The sequence below is a fragment of the Macrotis lagotis genome, chromosome 3 (genome assembly GCF_037893015.1).
Source record: "Macrotis lagotis isolate mMagLag1 chromosome 3, bilby.v1.9.chrom.fasta, whole genome shotgun sequence".
NCBI classification, from domain to species: domain Eukaryota; kingdom Metazoa; phylum Chordata; class Mammalia; order Peramelemorphia; family Peramelidae; genus Macrotis; species Macrotis lagotis.
The window spans coordinates 41,836,110-41,856,140 of NC_133660.1; positions in this window are offsets into that span (position 1 = coordinate 41,836,110).

Genomic DNA, 20,031 nt, shown 5'->3' on the forward strand with positions numbered 1-20,031 from the left:
GGTTCCCCCAGCAAAAGTCCCTGGGTCTGATCTTAGATTAATCTGGCTATTGTCCCACCCTCACTGGCTGTTTGTGCTCTGCACTCACCACATCCCAGATCCCAGACTTCAGGCCTTGAGGTAAATGTTCTTTTCCTAGTTTTTCTTTTTTTGGGTTTTGTGGATAGGACTTCCACTGAGAGGTTTGTTTCATATTCTTTATGTGGGAAGATCAGGAGACCTTAACACAGGGCCTGGCTTCTCTCTGCCATCTTGGATGGAAGTCAGGAAATGATTCTCAAAGATGGTGTTACATTAAGGAGATCTCTAAATTAAGCTAGTTTTATATATGAGAATTTTTGCTTCAAAACAAAGAAAATCAATCTGGTGGAAACAAAAGTGAATATGATTGCATGATGAAAGGTATCTTAATTTTGAAAAATAATTCAACAATTTAACATTTATTAAACATTGACTCTAGTAAGATTGGGGGTGTGAAGTAAAAAAAAAGAAATTAAAAAGCACAATCCTTGTTCTAAAGGAGCCTATATTTCACTGGAAAATAGCACAGAGAGAGCAGAGAGAGAGGGAGCACTAATAGTTGGGGAGATTGTGAAGAGTACATCTTAAGTAGCAATATTTTCTAGTACAATGGAGATATGATCCAAATAGCAAAGTTTTGAGTTGGACACATTATAAAGAGACATAGTAATTGAATTAAATAACATAGTGATTGAAATAAATAACAGAATTAAAATTCTGATAAGTGTCTTATGAAATATACAAAAGAGTAAGTCACATTTTCAATGGGCCTTTGACATTTTCTCCAAATGGCTTATAAAAATAGATCATAATTTTCTTTATAAAACAAAGCAAAGCAAAAACAAGAAAAAATTCTTAATTTTTCAATGTATTTCAAAAATCAAAACTAGTTTTCCCTTAGTTTACTTAAACTATACAATACCTTTAAAACATTATGCACATTTTAGAATACAAAATATATTTTTTCTTTATCAAAATATACTTGGGGTGGCTAGGTGGCAAAGTGGATAGAGCACTGGCCCTGGAGTCAGGAGTACCTGAATTCAAATCTGGTCTCAGACAATTAATAATTACCTAGCTGTGTGACCTTGGGCAAGCCACTTAACCCCATTTGCCTTTCAAAAAACCTAAAATAAAATATACTTTGCTCACATTAGTGAAATTTTAACTCAAAGGAAAACATAGAAATATTGATTATGAGAATCCTAAAACCTTTTCACTTTTTCATTTTAATGCATTTTTTGTTTTTTTCTCTATAGAACAGTAATATAAAAAAAGAATACACCTTTTTGTTTTTTTGTTTGAGGTGGATAAAAGAATGATAACTAACAACAAACAGGAGAGCAGAGATGTTTAGTTTTTATTCAACTATTTGTTACCCAAAGAAGAGTGGTTATTACCTTGGAAATGACAGAATAAAAATAATGGAGAATTGATACTCAAGATAAGAAAAAAAGATTAAGAGAGCATCTGGATGAACTTTATGAATTCAAACGACCTTTTTCAGATGATATAGCTCCTCAGGAAATGAACGAATTGCAGATGTTATTACTGAGTTACCAATAATCATTTCTGAAAAGTCATGGCAAAGTGAGGATGGTAAATATTGGAACATGGCAAATATTATGATTTAAAAAAAAAAGAAAGAAAAAATTCTACAAACTATAGACCAAGAATTATTGGTCATTTTTCAGTCCTATTTGATTCTTCATGATCCCATTTTGGTGATTTCTTGTCCAAGATTCTGGAATGGTTTGCCTTTTCCTTCTCCAACTCATTTTACAGATGAGGAAACAGGCAAACAGGCTTAAGTAATTTGCCCAGGGTAACACAACTAGTAAGTATCTGATATCAGATTTTAACTCAGGAAGATAATTCTGGGGGATGATGAGTTTTGATTTTAGTTCCTAGGAATTTAAATGGATTAACTAGTCAACAATTATTAATGACTCCTTTGTACTAGGGATTGGGGCTACAAATACAAATAATGAAACAACCTTCATTGATAACATATTAATCTAATAAATCATCAAAGGGATGATTTAAAAATATTTAGAAAGTGATTCCTAGGGGCGGCTAGGTGGTGCAGTGGATAGAGCACCAGTCCTAGAGGCAGGTGTACCTGAGTTCAAATCTCGCCTCAGACATTTAATGATTACCTAGATGTGTGGCCTTGGGCAAGTCACTTAACCACATTTGCCTTGCAAAAAACTAAAAAAAAAGTGATTCGTAAAAGATAGCATATTTCTAAGAATAGATCACAATAGATAAATTCATTTCATTTTAAAAAAAAATCCTACTATCCTAATAGTAGTTAAGATTATATAATACACAACATTATTCTTGTAGAGAATATGGAGAAATCTAGATTACACAATAATATAAACAAATGGAATCAAAACTGTCTGGATGACCAGGTAGAGTGATTATTAATGGTTTAATGTGAATGCTTCATGATGTTTCCAGTTGAGAGCACAGGGATCTATGTTTGGTACTCTGCTATTTAGCATTTCTTTGTCAATGACCTGACAATGGTCATAAATGCATCAAATAAGAAGATGACACAAATCTAGGAGAGTTAGATGAAACATAAGTCGACAGTGTCAAGACCCAAGGTGATCTTTAAAAGACAAGGCATTTCATTAACATTAATAAGGTGAAATTCGGAAGAGAGAGAAAGTTTTAACCCTTGGGTACAGAAAACCAACTTTATGAATAAAATATAAGAGAAGAATGGGGAGACAGTGGCTTTTTAAAAAATGTTAATGTGTTACAACCTTAATTTGAGATATCAGTGGTTTGTGGTAGCCAAAAAAGCAAATAATGGACTGCATTAAGAGGGGGCATAACCTCAAGGAATGGGGAGATGACAATCTCATTGTATTTTTCCCTCATAGACTTCGTAAGGATATTATGCTTAGTTTTGGGCACCATAGTTTAAGGACACTGACAAACTCTTATCACAGGAATGCATCCAGGATAGTGTATGATCTTGAATACATATTCCTATAAGAAGTAGTGATGGTTTAGCCAGGGAAAGAGAAGATTGGGATTATAAAACCTATTTGCAAGTATTTGAAGGGATCTTATGTGGAGCAAGTATGCTCTTATCCCATTTGTCCCAGAAGGCAAAGCAGGGATCCTCAGTTATCACTTGCAAAGGGCTAACTGAAGTTCAATGTTAGGAAAAACTATCCAAATTTAAAAAAAGATTGTCAAATGGAATCTTTAGAGCAGAAGTAGAAAGCATGAGGTTCATGAGCCACATTGCACCAGCAGCACTCCCAAATAGGGGGTGTTGAAATATAATTGGGAAATATTTAATAAAATAAATACTAATACAAAAGAACAAGATAATATTTATATGAGGTATTCTAAGTGAATATGTGAGCCCAGATCCTCATTTAGAACTTCAATTTGAGTTTGATAACAGATTTAAAGTCTTCAAAGAAAGGATGGAAAGTAGTATGTTGCATAGGATATAGATTTATGCTACCGAGGTCCCTTTCAGATCTCTAATTTTATGATGCTTTGATTTTGAATTTCCAATTTGTCTATTGTTTTTATTTTAAAATTAGATTATTATTGAATCATTATTTATTCTGCCTTAAAGAAAATAATTTTATCATACAATAATAAGCATTGTAAAAACAATTTGGTATACTTCAAGGCTTCTTACCTAATTCACCTGATTGTCTTGTCATGTTGAACCATTAAAAAAATAATGAAACAGACTAGGATCTTTTCAAATTGTTCCTTTTTTCAGGTATTTGCAAGGCAAGTGGAGTTAAGTGGCTTGCCCAAGGCCACACAGCTAGGTGATTATTAAGTGTCTGAGACCGGATTTGAACCCAGGTACTCCTGACTCCAAGGCTGGTGCTTTATCCGCTATGCCACCTAGTCGCCCCTCAAATTGTTCTTAAGAGATATAATTGCCCAATCCGGGATTAAAATATACTTTCTAGACCAGGAGGATAAGACTATCTAGAAACCTATTGAAAAAAGTTTCCATCAAATAAACCAAAATAGTGCTATTGAATATAAAGGCCTTTCAGGTGGGATCTACGGATTCACCTATAAAAGACTACAGAAGTTGAAACGGAAATAGACAAATCAACTGAATCTTCTAGTTACATCTCTTCCACCTAATAGAGAAAAAGGCAAAAATATTCAATACAATCTTTACAATCTTAGCAAAGGTATACCTTACACAATTCAATAAATGCTGCTGCAGTGATGAGCAAATTCGCATATATTCACTTCCTATGTAAAATCTCACATCTTTTCTTTTGGTGAATATTAATTTGGAACAGTGACTTTTACTTTGATTAAATATAAATAGAGTGTTAAATTTAGATGAATGAGGACTTATGCTAGTCACATCAAAGGAAAAAATCAAAAGCATTTGGACATCTTGTATGAATCTAATGGTTAAAAAGATGTTTGCAATGTTATATTATTATGCATGGGGTTATAGTGGGAGGAGGGATGTTGGTGATAGAGGAGAGGGTAGATAATGGGAGAGGATAGTCAGATAAAACATATTTTCTCTTTTTAGTTTTTCAAGGTGGTGGGATTGGGTGGCCTGTCCGAAACCACGGGGCTGGGGAGTTGCTGGATCTCGGGGGTGGGATGTAGCTTGGGATCTCCTGGACCCAGGGCCAGTGCTCTGTCCACTGCACCACTTGGCTATCTCATAGCACATTTCTGAAGAAGGATAGAGTGAAAGGAGAGAGAAAATATAATAATTGGAAATGGGGAGGAATGGATGGAGGGAATTAGAATCAGCAACACCAGCTGTGGAAAAACGATGGAAGTAACTTCTCTGATGGACTTATGGTAAAGAATGCGATCAAACCCAGTGACAGAGCAACCCCAGTGACAGAGCTGATGGTATCAGAACACAGACAGAAGCACATTCTTTTCCTCTTTCACTTTATTTCTCATGAGGTTATCTTAGTTTTTGTGCAGGGGGGGGTTATCCTTAGTAGTGTAAAAATAAATAAAATGTAAATTAAAAAAAGAAATGAAATGCCATGTGACTTTTTTGTAGAAATACATCAAATTCAATAGGGAATTTTGGAGGAGAGTATTATGAAAAAGGATGATTCTGATGTAGGGTTAGTCATATGGAAAGCAAGATTTATGATTCAAAAAAGATATGGGAAGGGGGAAAATACAAGTAAAAAAACTGGAATCTAAGAAGAGACTTTAAATTCCTTTTTAGACAACTGGTGAATGTATGATATTTGCCGTAAGAAATGACAAGAGACAATTTCACAGAATCCTACTGTATGTCCTGACACAGAGTGAAATGAGAAGACTCAAGAGAACAATTTGTACAAAGAAATCAACAAAGAAACACAACTTTGAAAGATTTAAGAAATTCTATGCCTAGCAATGTTTCTAAAGGAGCTATGTTGATGAAACATAATTACTCTTCTGTTGACAGCAAGGTCATGGACATAAGGCAAAGAAGAGGCCTGCTTTTAAAAAAATATAGCCATTGAGTAATTTCATTTTATTTGAAGAATTTAACTTGTGATAACTTTTTATTTTTCTTTTTTAATCAGGAGCTTGGGAGTGGATTTGAAATAATGATGAAGAAAAAAAGGATCAATGAAATATCTTTAAAATATATAGAAGTTTAGAAGCAAGTATTTCCTCACCAACATTTGTCAGAAATTTACAATATTATATTGTACAAGATGAGGTAAACTTCCCAATATTTCTCTATATTTTGTATATGAATTATTTCTTAACCATGTCATTATTCCATTATATACATTGCCAAAATTTGTTGTCATTCCCCAACCACTAGTCATCTATTTTAAATTCACTTCTTTGCTAACAAAAATGTACTGCTATAAAAATTCAGGTATATATGGAGTATTCCTTTTTTGTCAATGATGTCCTTGAGGTCTCTCCATGCCTATTGAATCTCTGAACTTCTTAGTCCTTCCTTTGATTCCAAAGTTCTTTTCTGAATTGTATAATTGACAGCTCCAAATAATATTCTCATCTTTCTACAATTCCTTTAATATTGATAATTTTCAATTTTGCTGATTTGTGGGTTTTGAGGTAAAATCTGAGGAATGTACAATTTCTTATTAGTGATATTGAGAATTGTTTCATGTGCTAATAATGTGACTGATTTCTTCTTTCTAATAATTTCTAATTAATAATCAGATAATAATTTCTGATTCTTTTGATAATTGTTTGTTCATATCATTTGACTTTTTCTATTGGGCAAAAGCCTTTTAGGCAACTAAAATGATCTATATGGTCTCATGAAATCATCTCTTTCTTGTTGTTGTTGAGAAAACATTTTTCTGCTTCTATCTGTGATAGGTATGTAATCAACTTCTTTTCTTTTTTCTTATTATATGATCTTTAATATTCAACACATATACCTATTTGAATTTGTTATATTATATGAAATAAGATATTAATCTAAGCCAAATCTTTGCCAGAATCTGCCAGTCCAGTTTTTCCCAACAGTTCTAATCAAATAGGAATTTTTTTTTCCCTCAGGACCATTTTTTTTCAGATTTATAGAGATTGAGTAGAAGATTTCTAATAATAGAAATGTTGATGAAGATGATGATAACTAATGTTTATATAATATTATCTGTGTTACAATAGTTTTACTTTATTATGTTAAATATTATACTACATAAATTATTATATACTGTATAATAAGCACTATACCAGTATATTTCATTTGATCCTCACAACAACTTTAAGAGGTAGATGCTATTATTATCTCCACTTTACAGAAGAAGAAATTGAGGCAAATAGAGATGAAGTGACTTCTCCAGGGTCATATTGTCAGTAAATGTCTGAAACTAGAGTAGAATTCAGGTCCTGAACTCTAGGCATGGCTCCATCCTCTGAGCCATCTAATTGTTCCCATTCAGTAGATACCATATGTATTTCAGCTCCAGATTCTCAAATAGTTACTTCAGTTCACTATTTTATTTTTAATTTATTTTTCTTTAATTTTCATTCTTTTTTTGAGAGAGGATTATTAAAGTTTCCTATTATGATTATGCTTTACTATCTTTTTTAAGTTATTCATTTATGAGTTTTGAAGCTGAGCCATCTGGTACACAAATGTTTACTATTGAATTTGGCTCATTGCCTGCTTTTCATTTAAACAAAATAAAATGTCCTTTTTTACATCTGTTAATATTGTAAATTTTTGATAAATGTTGGTTAGACAATCAGAAAACAGGTACACTAGTGAACTGTGTGTGGGTGGAGGTATGAAATCGTACAGGTTTTCTTGTTGTTTTTTTTTTGCAAGGCACTGGGTTAAGTGACTTGCCCAAGGTCATACAGCTAGGTAATTATTAAGTGTCTGAGATCACATTTGAACTCAGGTCCTCCTGACTCCGGAGATGGTGCTCTATCTACTGTGCCACCTAGCCATCCCTGGTATAGCTTTTCTTGAAGGCTATTCGGTACAATACCCTCAAACTTACTAAGCTATTTATATATTTTGACCTAATTATACCATTACTAGGGATATCCTGAATATCCCCTAAAGAGATCATGAAAGAAATTTTATGTGTGTGTGCATATGTGTGTGTGTCTGTGTGTGAAAACACACACATTTCGTGGTAGCAATTTCTGTTATAGCTAAAAACCGGAAAGTAAAAGAATACTCACCACTTGGGAAATGGATAAAAATTATGGCACATATATTGATATGCCATGAGAAATGAAAATGTACACTTTAAGAAGTTAGGAAGACTTTTTGAAACTGATGAATAGTGAAGTGAGAAGTACTAAGAAAACAATCAATACATTGACATTTGTTAGTTTTTTTTAGTCTAGTTCATATGTCAATCCATAAATTCTAGATGTGTGCCTTCCTCCACTTGTTTCATTAATATGACTTTAAACATTCATTTTCTTTTTCTAATTTTAAGTTAGTATATTATTGTTAACAATTAATTTTCTTTAAACTATTGATGTTAATATTTTCTCATAAGTAAGAAGAGTAATTTAAAAATCATTTGGCTTCCAGAGAGCAAACAAAAGACCCGGATACTGTTTTTCAGAAGATAAGAAAACTACCCAAAAGTATTAGAACCAGAGGAAAAATGAAAAAAAAAATCCTTGAATCATTTCCTGGTAGAAACCATAAATTTAGCACAACTAGATCTTTGATCATCACAATTAATAGGGTCTGGGTCAAAGGAAAGTACAATGCAAAGTAAGAGGAGGAGGAGGAGGAGGAGGAGGAGGAGGAGGAGGAGGAGGAGGAGGAGGAGGTGGAGGAGGAGGAGGAGAGAGAAGGAGGAAGATGGGGAGGAAGAGAGAAATGGGGAGGAGGGGGAAGGGAAGGTGGGGGGAGGAGAGGGGAGGGGAGGGGGAGGGGAGAGAGAGAGAGAGAGAGAGAGAGAGAGAGAGAGAGAGAGAGAGAGAGAGAGAGAGAGAGACTCACATCATGAAAGCACACTCATACACACACAACACCAAGGTATTATTTTATACTATAATATGGATTTCACTTGATTTTGCAATATTGCTCTTGGAAAAAAGAAAAAAAATTATATCAAACAGTGGAAGGAAAATATCTGAACCAATATTAACTTATTTTGCAAAGTTAAAAATAACTTCATAAGGAAGAAAATGAATTTTTAACAGAATAGTGACCTTTTAAGCATTCCTACTTAGAAAACTAAAGTTGGATTAGATTTTTAAAATGCAAATAAAAGAAACAAAGTAAGTCTAAAAAATTAAATTTATTTGAACAATTTGAAGAAATTAATGAATCAACCTAGTGTTTGCACTCCAAAAGGAGAAAAAAGATACCCTTGTTTCTTTAGAATCTTCCTATCTTAAAAGGACTTGGAGGGAACGACAAAAAGCAGACTCAGGGAGTGGAAGTGATTTTTTTTGCTGGTTTAATTGCTTTAAAAGAATATTTAATTCTATTGAAGCCTGCATCATTTCTTTTTTTTTCTCAAAGAGTACAGTGCCTATCTCAATATCTTCCATTACTGTACAATACCAACACTTATATTAGGATACATATTTCATATGGTCAATTTTTTCTATTTCAAGGGCTAAACTGATTTTTATATTGCTATTCAATGTTATTTCTTTTTTAAATTTTTCCCTCATTTACATGTAAAGATATTCATTTTCTGTAAAATTTTGAGTTTCATAATTTTCTACCTTCTTCCTTTCCTCTTTCCTTTCTTCTCAATGGCACTGAATTATGTGATAAAGCTTATTTATATACAATTCTTGTTGGACATATTTCTATATTAGTCAAATTAGTTATATTATGAAAGAAGAATCAGAACAAAAGGGAAAAATAAGAAAGAAAAAAGAATTTTAAAAAAGTAAAAAATAGTACACTTTGGTCTGCATTCGGTCTCCAAAATTTTTTTCACTAAATATGGATTGCATTTTCCATCACATCTTTTAGAGTTATCTTTGATTATTGTACTGCTGAGAAATACTATATCTATCCTAGTTGATCACCACAAAATGTTGCTGTTAATGTATACAATTTTCTATTAGTTCTGCTCACTTCACTCATAAGTCTTTCCAATTTTTTTCCTGAAATTCACCTGCTTATAATTTCTTATGTTAGTGTTCCATCACATTCATATATCACAAATCCCTAATTGATGGGCATTCCCTCAATTTTCTAGTTCCTTCCCAATACAGAAAGAACTGCGATAGATTTTATCTATCTATCTATCTATCTATCTATCTATCTATCTATCTATCTATCTATCTATTTATTACTGTATTTATTATTATATAATACAATTATATATGGGGGGTTCATTCTCCTTTTTTAAATGATTTCTTTGGAATAAACCTAGTAATGATATTGCTGGATTAAAGGGTATGCACAATTTTATAACCCTTTGGGGACAGTTCCAAATTGCTTTCCAGAATGACTGGAGCAGTTCACAACTCCATCAATAGTGCATTATTGTCCCAATTTTCCTATCCCCTTCAACATTGTTCATTTCTTTGTCATTTTAGTCAATCTGATAGGTAAGAAATAGTATCTCAATGTTGTTTTAATTTGTATTTCTTTAATAATGATTTAGAGCATTTTATATTACTATAGATAGCTTTTATTTCTTCATCTGAAAACTGCCTGTTCATATCCTTTGATCATGTATCAATTGGAGAATGACTTGTATTCTTATAAATTTGATTTAGATCTCTATATATTTTAGAAATTAGGGGGTGGCTAGGTGGCACAGTGGATAGAGCACCGGTCCTGGAATCAGGAGTACCTGGGTTCAAATCCAGCCTCAGACACATAATAATTACCTAGCCGTGTGGCCTTGGGCAAGCCACTTAACCCCATTGCCTTTCAAAAAAAACTTTAAAAAAAGATATTAAACCTTTATCAGAAATACTAGCAGTACAATAAACAAAAATTCCAAACTTTCTGCATTCTTCCTAATCTACATATAAATGTATATTAATATTCTCTCAAATTCCAAAATTCTTAAATCTCATGACCCATATCCTTATTCCACTTTAGCCATTCCAAGTTATGGCCTTACTTTGAATCTCACCCTCACCCATAAGTTTTCCATTTTTTATTTGTTTATTTTTAGGTTTTTGAAAGGCAAATGGGGTTAAGTGGCTTGCCCAAGGCCACACGGCTAGGTAATTATTATGTGTCTGAGGCTGGATTTGAACCCAGGTACTCCTGATTCCAGGACCGGTGCTCTATCCACTGTGCCACCTAGCCGCCCCTAGTTTTCCATTTTTTAAAAATCAAAACTTTGATACACTTCTTTTTGTCCACAACCACATATCATTTTATTTTGGTTCATGTCTTACTCTTCCTAAATCTCTATCATTGTCTTTATTGCTGCCCCATATCCCACTACCTATTAATACTTTGTCAAACCTTTTTCTTTGGTTTGTCTTTACATCTTTTTCTTCCAAATCTTGACCTCAGAGTCAATTCAGCCATGTACTGTCCTCTACTCTTGCACTTCTTTTCTCCTCATAATACCACTCATCCCTTGTTGAAATTTAGCCTTATATTGTCCCCACCATCCTATTCATGTATTTGCATGGAGCAAGAATACATCATCTAGTTTTTTTGACTAGATCTATTTAAAATTCATGTTATCTAGCTCCAATTGGATTTAACTCATTGTAGTAGGCAATCCTTTTATTCCTCCATCTAATTCTTTCCTCAGCATCCACAGAAGATATGGCAAGCCTTCTCTTGTCACCTCAAATACACCACAAAAAGTTCTCCTTAATGTCTCATCTGAGAATCTTACCTCTAACTTTCTTTTTTAGTGCATTTTTTAATGAACAAAAATCTATTTAATTTCTCCATCCATCCCCTCCCCAAATCTCTTTCCCCACTGGTAAAGCAAAACTAAACAAAACTCTTAAAAAATATACATGGACAAGCAAAATGAATTCTTGCAATGGTTGTATCCAAAGAATATATATGTCTCAATCTGAACCTTAAATTCATCATCTCTCTATCAAGGAGTGACAAGCATATCGCATCATGATTTTTCTGAAGATGTGCCTGGTTATTGTATTAATCAGATGTCTTAAGTCTTTCAAATGGTCCTAAGACAACCTGCCATTTTCTTATTTAATGTTTTACCATTATGTTGAAGGCTAAGAATTTTTCCAATTGTTGAATAAAAATTATTAGAGCATAAGTTCATTGTTTGTGTGTCCTTGAAAAGATTTCTTTTTCAGCACTACTGATGGATAGCACAAAAGATGTATACATCATCCTATTTCTATGTGATTTCAATTTTCTTTGTTAGGCTGCTATATTTGAAAAAGGTTTTCTATTTTATTTGGTATAGTGACAGCTATTAAATTAGCATTGTTTGTGAGCTTCCAGGATGACATATTGGTTGGGTTCCTCAAGATTTTTTTCAAATATATATTTATTGAATAGGAATTTGTTGTCTTATCAGTTATCAAAGGATAGTGAGCTCCTGGTGTATAATTTCAACCTCAAGGCAATGTCTTGCTAGGTACTTGGTGGATGTTCTATTTGTAGAGCCAGTGAACAGAGGCTGTAATTCTCCATTTCTACTATTCCCTTGGATAATTGTCATTGATCACTAAGGACCTACACCATAGGGATGATCATCATATAATTTCTCATACCAGAGCCCTGGACTGGAAAGACTACCATAAATCTACCCACATCTGGGTAAATCACTTATTTTCTCAGGGTAAAGGATAGCTCTCAAAGACTTGTAGAAATGTTGTTTGTAGTGATTTCCTCTACATGAGTTCCTCAGGTCATTATTAGTCAGATTCAGACCACACTCTAAAGTGTTGTCGTTAATGTTGCTGTCATTGTCATTATCATGGGAAGTACAATAAATGTTCATTGAAACTTCCAGTATTATTCAAGAAACAATTATTTCCATTTGTGTGAATTTAGTCTTCTATTTCCTGTGGCTCCAGGAGAAACTCAAAAGAGTTTCTCCCTCAGAGGAATGATATAACTGGTTTAATTGTTCTAGTAATAACTGCTGTTGAATAAATTTCTAAATGACTCTTGTTGGAATCAACCGGTCTTTGTTTTGTCTCTCTACAATAGTTCTTGGAATTATAATGATGCTTTGCACAAATGAAGTAAATTTGTTGAGAATTTTAAGAGTTGCCTGACAGAATTACAATCAAAACCTCTACCATGATCGAACTTTTTATATCATTTGAAAAAAATTTCTGCATTGTGTTTTAAAGGTTAAAATGGTTGGTTTTTAATAAATATTTCTGTCTTCAATAGTAAAAGGCAAATTAAAGGTAAGCTCCTGGTCCAGCATCCCACAGGTAATTAGTAAATATATGATGATGAATTTGAACTCAGATCATTCTGACTCTAAGCCCAGTGCTCCATCCATTATATTATCTCTCTGCCTTTCTAAAGGAAAGAAATCTAGCTGATTGGCTAGTGATGCTTGTGCCATCAGGGGCTTATTCTGACTAGGCTGTGATTATTGGCTATTGGAATAAGGCAGAAATCCATTGAGACCACTATGCCCCTGCCAATCATTTAAAAACCTGGTGCTTGGGGAGTTATTCCCATGAAATCAGTGACATAGAAAGTTGAGCACAGATCTGATGGTTTGCTATCTGCTAGTAAAAAGTGGGGAAGCCTTAGTTTATCTGCCTTTGTGTGGAGAGGAGCACATTGTCAAGATGATTACACAGAGGCTAAAGCTTTATTTATCAAAGGAAACAAGATTTTTTGTCAGGAGAAGGCACATTCTATTTTTTTTTTGATGTCTTCATAAGAAATCAGTACTTTTCAACATGAAATCTTTCAGATTCTCTCTTTGAAGACAAATACAAATAATTACCCTGAGTGTTGCTGACTCTAAGGCATGTAGTGATGTGGCATTGGTGGTAGGCTTGCCAAGTTCATTGTGTGATGCTGTGTGATGGATCTCTGAACCCTGATGAATGGCCTGTGCCAGGCAGCCCCATTAGGACTGACTTACTTGGGAAAGATTAATTGATCCAGGGAGTACAGGCATCCTTTCAAGATAGAACCTGTCTGTTTATCTAGCTTCTCTTTATCACAAAAGGACTACACAGCTTGTCAAAACCCATAAAGAGTAATGGAACTTTTTCATATTGATCAAAGGTATTTTTAAAAACCTCTCCGATCTCTTTAACATTCCAAACTCAGTTATTAAAGCACAAAGATCTTTTTTTTCACATTTTTTCCTCTCTTTCTTGTTGATAATCTCTCATACTGTGCTCTTCCCCCTTTTCAAGACTTTTATTGTTGTGGTTACTTTCTTACTGATAGTGCTATTATTCTTGTATGTAATTAACATACAAGATTTTGATGAATGACTATTATTTACTATATTTATTATTTACTATATTTACTATGAACACATAGTACTGCCCAAGAAATGTTAACATAGAACTGATATTGTCACTTCCCCCAGAAGAGACAAAATGGATAAGCATTTAGCCAATGAACATTAATATGCTTTTGGACAAACTGTGAATTGGTACAACTATTCTCAAAAGTAAGCTAAAATTATGCTTAAAAAGTGATTAATATATACATGCCTTTAACTCAGAAATTCCACTGTTTAGTATTTTAACTCTATACACTAAATATTTGTATTGACACAATATTTTGGAAATAGCTTTAATGTATTAATTATAATAATATAATGATTTTTGTGGTAGTAAAGTACTGATAAAAAGTGGATGACCATTTATTAGGGAAGAGCTGAATAAACTTTGGCATATTAATGTATTATAAGAAATATAATGTAATGTACTGTAAAAAAGGAGAAATGTGCAGAATTCAAAGAAGCATGGAAAGATTGATATGATTATACATACTGTTATAAAGTGAAATAAACAGAATTTGTAAAACAGTCCACACAATAATTACAATAAATGAAAGAGTAAGTTGATCGTTTGGCACCAGAAAAGAATGGGGGAAATGTACTTCTATTCTTTGTAAAAGTGAAGGAAGAACTACATGTGCAGAATATCATATATGTTTTTAAATATGGATATAACATATGATTTAATATTTATTGGTGTTGTTGAACTGATATTTTTTCTCTTTCTTTTTAAAACATTTTAACAAGGGATGACTCACTGGAGAGGAAGGGTATATATTCAGTGGAACATGATATAAGACTAAAGGGAATTAATAAAAATTTTTTATTATATTAAATATATATAAATGAAAAGATGTAATAAATACTCAATAATATACATAAATATATTTTTGGTGCTTAATTTTACTGATTTTATTGAGATCTGGTATAATCAATACCTTTTCTGATGGAGCTGAGAAAAAATATTGTAGAGAATGATGAATGGATTTAGCAATATGTTTTGAAAATCAAGAAGCAAAAGTCCTACTCTGGGGAGTCTCGGTTTTCAACAACTCAGAAAGAAAAACACAAGTTTGGTATAATACTAAGAAGTTAAAAAGGTGTTGACTTTGGAGTTAGTAGATCTCATTATGGAAAGCATGACTTTAAACTGGTAGCTTGCTCAGCTCAGTTTGGGGACACTCATCATCAAGCTAGAGAATAATTTTTGAACTATGGAACATCACAAAGACTGTCTGTTACAAAGTTCTAAAGAAATTAAATAAGATTTCAGAAAGAATATCACCTCAGTTGAAATCTGACATTTTGAGAGAAAAGTAGTTTTGTAAATGGACAAAAAAGCAATAATATGATTAGAAACTCGGGCAAGAGGAAGGAGAGCATCCATGAAGGATGGAAGAAACAGGACATGAAGTGGATCGAATCTAACTGATTTATAAGATATTTTAAAACTAGTACATGGGAGTATTAGATCAAGTTAGTGGACAAAATATGTAATTAGGAATTAGAACATTATGTGTCAACATTAGTACTGATGGAGGAAAAGCAAGGGCAATAAGGAGATAATCGGGACATGACAAATGCAGTATTGGATTTAGAGTCCAGAATCCCTGAATTCAGATCATTTTCCAAATATTTTCTGTGTGCTGCAGAGCAAGTCATATACCCTCAGTTTCTTCATAGAAATGGAGTCCTTGGGATAATTGGATCATAGATACAGAGTTGGAAGAGACTTCAGAATCCCTTTTAATTCATTACCTTCAATTTACAAATAAGAAAAGTGAGATTCTGAGAAGCTAATGAATTGCTAATGGCCCATAGATAATAATTGTTAGAAGTGGGATTGAACTCTGATAGATCTAACCCAAGTCCAGTACTCTATCCACTATGTCATGCTGCTTTTCTTTGGCAGGGAGATTCCATTCAATATTCAACTTAAATGAAATAACCAGTTGTCTTAAATATGTGGGATTAAAGTATGATGGGGAATTTGAGGAAATAATTAATGCTTTGGAAAAGTTGTTGTGGGAAATGAGCTAGGGAATTAATAAGAATTGAATAGAACTATAGATAGTCAATGAGGGTCCAAGTGAAATAATACTTCATAAATTTTAAATAATAGTTTTTGTATCTCTCTCCTGGTCTACACATATGATGATGAGGGGATTAACCAGGGGTTCACCAAAAGATGAGGAATCCTGAGTAGAGTTGGTGTATCAATAAGGTCAAAGCAGGGTTAAATTCTGTGGGTGTAGAGTTTAAAGCAAAGCCTAGATTTCTGTTTTATAATTGGCTACATGGCCACACTGAGCTGAAGAATATTACTTTCAAATGTTAGGATTATTCATATTAAGGAAATGTTACTCATAAGAGCTGCTTATCTCTTTTAACAATAGTCAAGAAGAGGTTCCATTGTTGCTCTACTAAGATCATTGAGACCAACCCTGCTTCCCTCAGCATCTCCCTCAGAGGAAGACTTTGCTTTCTCAACATCTATAGTGGCAGTAGAGGGGATCAGTCACCACCATTCCCATTCATGAGATTTTTTTTAAGGGCATGTGGATGGTGATTGATTGAATGACTCATCTTCAGTAGAGTTCAAACTATATCCTTCTTCAACCCAGGAATATTAAAGCCAGAGTTTCAGTCTTGGCTGTCACTAACAGAATGTGTCACCTTGGTTTTAACTTCTCTGGACCAGTTTTTTAAATAAAGGGGTACAATTTTTGATTCTAAGGTCTTATTATTCTAACAAGGTCTTTTTTAGAATCAGGAGATTGAACCAATTTTCTGTTGTTTTTTTTTCCCATTCTGTGATTAAAAAAAATTCCTATAACTCCCATCAAACTGTATTTGCTCTACTTTCTGTCCAGGTCACTTTGGGGTGCACTCTTGGTCAAATGTCTCACTCTTAGTCTAAATTAGTTACCTTGGATTCCTATGGGAGCTGGTCTGAGAGCCCATGTACAGTTTTCTTCAGAGCCATGCTGGCTGGTAAGTGGCACACATGCTAGCACTAACACCCTCAGAGAAGAAAGATTTTTTTGGGAGGGGGTGTTTCTTTAATACTGTGAGAGCTGACGTTTCTGTTGCTGTTTCTTAAGAAGAAACAGCAGCTTCTGGTTACCATATGTTAGCAAAACACTGCATGCCAACTTGCATGCCATATCATGCCAGCCTGGAAAAGAGTATGTTCACCAGTCCTTTATTAGTTCATTTATATGCAACCTAATTACTAATTAACTGTCTTACTTATAACATCAGGACAAATGTACTTACATTACAATGATACCTGTGCATGATGATGATATCTGTCCTTCTTTCTCAAAGAAGACCATGACATCAGGGGAGGTGATGCTTTGACACGCACAAATTAGATTTGAGTGAGGGGGGGTTGAGCTAAATTACTAGTCTCACTATCTCCTCTAGAGTCATCTGGGTCTAGCAGCCAGAAATGAGACAGAGTAACTAGAGATGGCCCTGGATATGAGACAATAATGCTTAAATGATTTGCCCAATATCATACAACTAGTAAGTGTCAAATGACTGAGGTTAGATTTGAACTATTCTCCTGACTCCAAGGTCAGTGCTCTATCCACTGCGCCACCTGTGCATAGTGAAAGAAAGAAATGTCTGAACTGAGAGTGATCTGACTAGATCAGTTTCACATTTTTAGGTAGAATGGATTATGTGAAATCTTTTCTTTGGTTCTAAAAGAGAAAAAAGAAAGTTCAAAAGAGAGAAGGAAGAAAAGAAAGAGAAGAAAAAATCAGAGGAGAGAAAATGAAAGAAGAATGGGAAGAAAGAAGGAAGAATGCAGAATGAAATAAAAGAAATAATGACAGGAGGAAAGGAAGAAAGGAAGGAGGGAAGGAGGAAAGAAGGGAGGCAGGGAGAGAGGAAAAAATAGGAAGGAAGGGAAGAAGGAGAAAGGAAGGAGGGAAGGAGGAAAGAAGGGAGGCAGGGAGAGAGGAAAAGGAAGGAAGGAAGGAAGGAGAAGACATTTTTCTATTTGTCAGCAAATACCTAAAAATAACAGAGGATGATAGACTTGGGTTGGGAGAGATCTGTCATGCAACTTTAGTAGCTATGTGACCATGGGCATAAGAATTTCAGAACCTCAGAATCATTCTATTCACATATTTTTTGTGAGAGGGAATCCACCACCACTGTTACCTCTACTCCCATTCTCAGGCAGCCCATTCCTCTTTTAAATATGTCTAACTATTGAAAAATTTTGTAGATCAGAGAGATTGTCATGTTGTAACATCTAAAAGTAAATGAAAGAAAAAGTGGGTGTGGGGATCTGGCAGAATAGGGTAGTCCTTTGACTATCTCTCTTGAAGTTACCAGATTCAAAGCCTATGATCACAGATGTAGAGGTACAAGGGGACATCAGAACCCTCCTTATCCAAAACTCTCTCAGTGTATAGATGAATAAAATGTGGCTTAGTGAAGTTAAGTGGTCGAATCTGGAATAAAAATCAGAGATGAAATCATCATACACCACATTGCCTCCCCTCACTTAGAAACAACAGCAACCACAGGGAACTTTATTACTGTGACTGAAATAAATCAATAAATGAGTTCATTAAAATCAACAAGCATTTTTAAAATTACTATTTATATATCCTATGCTTATCAGACATTTATATATCCTAAACTCTTGGGCTACAATGAAAGGTCAAGGACTATCCCTATCCTCAAGGAGTTCATTGTTTAGCCTTTAATCTCAAAGAAGACCATGACATCATAGCCAAGACAAGTACTTGCATTGGATTCGAGAGGGGGGATTTTACTGAGTCACCAGTCTCACCTTTTCCTAAGTCATCTGAGTTTAGTGACCAGATATGAATCAGTTCCACTGGGGATGGCCCTGGATGCAAGGCAATTAGGGTTTAATGACTTGCCTAAGGTCACATAGCTAGTAAGTGTCTAAGGTCAAATTTGAACTCAGGTACTCTTGTCTACAGGGACTAATGTTCTATCCACTGCACCACCTAGCTGCCTTTCAAGGAGCTCATAGTCTAATTGAGACAGAAGTTGCAAGGGACTAAGCACAAATATCTCTAACAACCATTTGTGTGTGTGTGTGTGTGTGTGTGTATGTGTTAATGAAGATAATCAACAGAGGAAAGGCATCAGCGATAGCAATAAGAAAGATTTGGAAGCCTTCTTGCAAAAGTGTTAGTTGGGTTTTGGAGACTTAGGAAAACCAAGAGACAGAGATGAATACCATAATTTGGTTAGCTATTCCCCAATTCATGTGACCCTGTTTTTGGTTCTTTGTTACTACAGAAAGTAATGCTATCAACATTTCTGTAGGCTGGGGTCTTTTGCCATTGTCAGTATCTTAGAACTATTTGTCTAATAGTTGCCTAACTTGTTCAAATAACTCATTTTAATGACTTTATGGATAGAGAAGCTTGTTGGGGATCAGAATGCTGGTGAAACCGGAAAGGGATGAGTTCATATCCTATGCTCCCACAACACCAGTCAGGGCTTTTGTACAAATTTGATATCTATCTCTGGGTGTTTGGTCAAGAAGAGGATAAAAGTAATTCTTAGGATTTTGGCAGAGAGCTTCTGTAACTCCAAGGGAAGTAGTCCTTGTCAACTGCTTTAGCTTCCATGCCAGCATTTTTATTTCCCTTAACTATTTTAACTGCCCTGGAAACTACTTTAATGAAGCATTTGAAATGGAGTATTTGATGGGTTGATAGTTTGAATCCTTGGGTTCTGAATGATGGATTGCACAAAATATGAAATTCTTATTGGGAAAGAGCTTGGATTATTTTTTTAAAGTGGTGTGTCAGTACACGACTCTTCAAAGATTGTTATTTTCCGTTTTTGTCATCTTTGTTAAATTGATATGCATGAGGAAGAGCATCAGTTATTTTAATTTACTCTAATTATGTATTTGGAGGGCTAAGATGGATGAGTTGTAATAAGCAATAGAGCAGAGGAAGAAAAACAAAACAAATCCTTTAGAATCTCATAAACACTTGATAAAAATTATTTCTTATGTATCTCTTTCCCTTAATCCTAACTCCTCATACTGAAAATGACTAACATGTAAGCATGCTTATTTATCTCTATCTTTATCTCTGTCTCTGTCTCTGTCTCTATCTCT